At 39.9% G+C, this 4,674-nt stretch overlaps 1 pseudogene; it reads left to right on the plus strand.

Annotated features, from left to right (window-relative positions):
• The first annotated feature begins 1,028 nt into the window (after positions 1–1,028).
• Positions 1,029–4,674, plus strand: part of LOC106808698 — a 12,078-nt pseudogene continuing 8,432 nt past the window's right edge.

The following is a 4,674-nucleotide window of genomic DNA, read 5'->3' on the forward strand; positions in this document are numbered from 1 at the left end:
GAATCATTGCTATATGCATGAAAATTGGTTTCCTTTCCAGCTAGGCTGACCCCCCCCCTGGGCTCCTGCTCTAAAAGTATACATGTGTATAGATCATAAATATAATTATTATAAATGTGTTCATGTCAAGATGTCTAAATGTCACAGCAGTTGTCGTTATACGGGTATCTCCCCAGACAGGTGAAGTAATGTGTAGAATGCACTAATAACTCTACTAATGTGAAGTATATGCTTCGTAACGTGGAGGGTACGGTAATAATCAATGCGGTATAATCTGCACGTCTAATCAACTTCTAGTAATATTCCGGTTACTTCTCGCAGCTGTTCTATCTTCGACCATAATATGAACGACCATTTATATGAACTAGTTTGTTATATGTTTGGTTAGCGCTATCAGTGGTTTGTCTCTCCGTTAGTGTAACAAGAGAGCACAAGAGGGGTCTTCATCTGTAGGGCCTTTTGTCAGAAACACCATCAAGTTTATTTATGACTATCATAACCTTTCTCGTTTACGTGGGGATTTTTCTGAGAGCGGGCCCCTGAATAGCAATAATTAACTGCTCTTCTTACTAACTAGCTAAATGATTTACGACTAGTTAGTCAGCTAGGGAAAATAATGTGGTGCCTTTGAATTTTTAACAGCAACGGCCGCTTCCTGTTTCCTATATCTATTTTTACATGAAAATACCTTATTGCAGTTGGAAGACCACACACTGTTTACCAAGATGACCCAATTTTATCTCAGTAAGATGGAAACAGGTTTTTACTTGAAGCGTCTTTCAATCAGTAGGCAAACAGATATTTACTATGACCTTTGCAGAAGCTCCCAAGAATAAGAAGAAATGAAGTAAAGAAAAGGGAGAAGAAGAAGAAGAAGAAGAAGAAGAAGAAGAAGGAGAGAAGAAGAAGAAAACGAAGAAAAAGAAGGAGACGTAGGAAGAGGAGGAGGAGGAGCAGCAGCAGCAGCAGCAGCAGCAGAAGAAGAAGAAGAAGAAGCCTAATAAACATAAGGCAGAGAAGACGCAACCATGAATACCGCAGCGTACGAATTCGAGACGCCGACGCCACTGTGGCCCATCGAGCACAGGAGAAGCATCGTCGTAGATGATGGGCAAGAGCAGGAGAAAGAAGCCAACTCAGCTGCAACAGACGGGCCGGTGGTCGACGGGGAGATGGTCGAACATGACAGTGAAAGTGCGCAGAAGACGACCTCACGCAAGCACAGCTTCAACCGTCCGAAGCCTCGCTCATCGAAAAGCCACAGCGTCATCTTGGTATGTCAGAATACTTTTTTTAACCCGCAGACGGCGCTAGATACAATTGCATGTGCGTATCAGTGTAGGACGAGCACTAACGTTTACCGAAACGTAGGGATTATTAGGATAGTCGATTGTGTGTGTGTGTGTGTGTGTGTGTGTGTGTGTGTGTGTATGTGTATGTGTATGTGTATGTGTATGTGTATGTGTGCGTGTGTATATGTGTGTGTGTGTGTGTGTGTGTGTGTGTGTGTGTGTGTGTGCGTGTGTGCGTGTGGGTGTGTGCGCGCGTGTGTGTATATGTGTCTGTCCATGCGTGTGTGTCTGTACCTGTGTGTTGTGCGTGTGTGTGCGTGCCTATGTACGTGCGACATGCAGAGACACGTAAACAGCTTTTTACTTACAATCGTTTCGTAGCATTACAACCATAGAAATAGTATAGATAACCATATCTATACTATAAACTATTTTATATTATACTACTTCGGTTATCTATACTATTTCTATGATCACAACCATGGCTGGCAAGCATGAATTCAGGCGACACGTTTAACTTCGTACGGAACGTCGGACACCGAAATTCGTTTAACCTGAATTCATCGTTGGCACCACTCGCGAACATCTCCAAAACCATGGTCTCTGCCGCGATGGCTGGAAAACTAGCTGTTTTTATTAACGGCCAAAACCTGAATCCACGCTGCAAGAATGAATATTGTATATTATTCATCGTGGCAATTATATATTGGCAATTATATGGCATTTGATAAACAATATTGGGCAAGTGAAAGTCTTATGCGATGTGCGTAATACTTCAGCACTGCTAATAATTAAGACTTACTACAGTTTTATGTATTAAAATTAAAGAGATTATTTAATTTTATTGTTATACTCTGTTGTTTGTGCACATCGACGTGTGTGCGGTGTGCTTGTGTGTTGCAGAGGAGGAGCATTTAAACGGTATTTACAGGAAATTATCGGCAATAATAGGCGAATAGCAGGGAATTATTAAGACTAGTAGTAATATAAATACATTTCGTGTTAATTTACCATAATTTTACTATTGCAACGTGCCAAGGCAGGACAGATGTAACGTAACGAGCGAGTAAGCGCCCGTAGCATTTGTTATCGGAGCGCGGTAATCTCGCATATGTTGGCGCATGTAGCAACATTACTGCGTGCTAATTCTGACAGATTTTTAAAAATAAAGAATGTAAATGTATTTATAATATATTCAAGTGTCACTGGGCTATTTTGACATTTAAAAGCTCGACGCAAGTTCTTTAAGTGCAAACAAGGCTAATGGCTGGTAATACTCATATGAATATTAATTATTTTTAAGTCTTCTTATGTTATTTTTCCAACTCTGTAGCTCGAAGTTCCTAGCCACTCCTATATTCAATTAAAAGGAGAAGAAGCAGGTAAAAAAGTTTTTATTATAAAATACGCAATAACTGTGCTATGTTTCTCCACTATTATCCTAATTAGCACACATGGCACCGCAAAACAATAGTCCCGTAGAGTCTATTCCAGTTCTGAAAAAATAATAAGTAATAACTGAAGTGTCACGGCCGGTTCCAGAGCTAAAGATTGCACCTTTTATCGCTTATTTATTTAAAAAAAATCACTAGCAACTATTTAATATTACGACACTTCATGACCCCGAATATGTAAATCTTGGAACAAATTCATCGCATTGCATGATAACATTAGCAGTGAATTTTATTTTACCTCAAATCCATGTGTTCGCACGAGCGACGAGACCAGTTGTCGAAAGGATTCCTATCGGCTTTCTTACATATGGATTCATCATGAACTAAATTCACTGCTAACTGAAAATATATAAATGATCCTACGTTACAAGAAACAGGAGGCGAGATCTCACTTGTGGGCGAATCCAACACTATCCCGTTTACCAAGCGTGACGGCGACGGTGATTCACGCACGAACGATGGCGATAGTGACGACAGTAGTAGCGAATACAGCTTGTCTAGAACCGACCGCTGCCAGCAGCAAGTGCACGACTTCATTACTGCCTACAAAGTACGGTTACAGCGTTATCCTACCCCATTCTGCTATTCAAAAATTAACATAGCTGTAATCTTGCTAATACTCATGTTTTAGCGCGTACGTTATGAGTGGGGGTGGAGAATTCAGTTGATGAAAAAACTCTGCTGTACGAGAGTGAGTTAACCTTATCTAATTTACAAACCCACACGAGTAGGCAGGCAGCTAATTCTTAACAAAATCACTGCTCGTTGAGTTCTTATCGTAGATGTCAGCCATACATTTAGTATTTACTACATTTCTAATGAAACCTCAGACTGAATGTCGACACGTTTGCAGGATGTGCATAATATCTATACTTTGTATGCGTTGTTTCAGAGTACATTTACTACAATTCTCTACACAGTGCTAGCGCTGGCATACCTGGTTTACTTTGTCATCGCAGTAGTGATGGATGCTGGAAGAGCCACGGCACTACTGGTAGGCACAGTGGCATTTCCTGTGCTGATGGTAGCCCGGTAGGTCCCACCTCTTTGAAAAATTCCGTGCTAGAATAGCGAGATCCGACAGCTTTTATTACAGTTATCTACCACAGGGCAATGGATTATTGTGGAAACCGTTCAGTGGTAAGTTATAATTCATTGATGAAACCACCAACTCTTGACGTAATTCGACTTATTATCTACCAATAAAATCGTGCCCCCGATAGAAAGCAGTGTTGTTACAATTATTCCTCTTCTTTTTCCTGCTCAAAACGACCAAGAATCAGTCTAACGCCAGACTGTGAGCGCCAACTAGACACATTTCTCCAGTGAGACTTCGATAAATGCCTACCAGTCGCATACCTTCGCCATTTTAAACGTAGCCGAATTCATATGAAACCTCCACTTTAATAGAACATCGTTATATATAAAGAAATGTGCAGTAAAACATAATATTTTTTCTTTGTTTCTATCTTTCTTTGTGAGGAGTATTTACATGGCGTTGCCTTCATTTCAGGGCTACGTGGCGTAGGTTCAGAGATACGTTTGCAATCAGCCTTACCACGTGCGGCGTGAATATCAGCAAGAATGGGCGCTGGTTTAAACGGTATGTGCTTCCTCGTAAGGTCACCGGTCTAGGATTCTCTATTCGTGTGTGCGGTCCTTCTGTTCAGACCAATTCCTAGATGAGCTGTCATCAGAAGCACAATTGTTCGAAGCCCATTTACCCTTTCTAACCTCAATACATTACTATACACCGTTGTCTTATCTGCATGGACACTTTAATGTCACGATCTCATTGTTATAATAGATGATTATTGTTATTATTATTATTATTATTATTATTATCATATTATTATTATTATTATTATTATTATTATTATCATATTATTATTATTATTATTATCATATTATTATTATTATTATTATTA

The sequence above is a fragment of the Priapulus caudatus genome, unplaced genomic scaffold (genome assembly GCF_000485595.1).
Source record: "Priapulus caudatus unplaced genomic scaffold, Priapulus_caudatus-5.0.1 Scaffold297, whole genome shotgun sequence".
Lineage (NCBI taxonomy): Eukaryota > Metazoa > Priapulida > Priapulimorpha > Priapulimorphida > Priapulidae > Priapulus > Priapulus caudatus.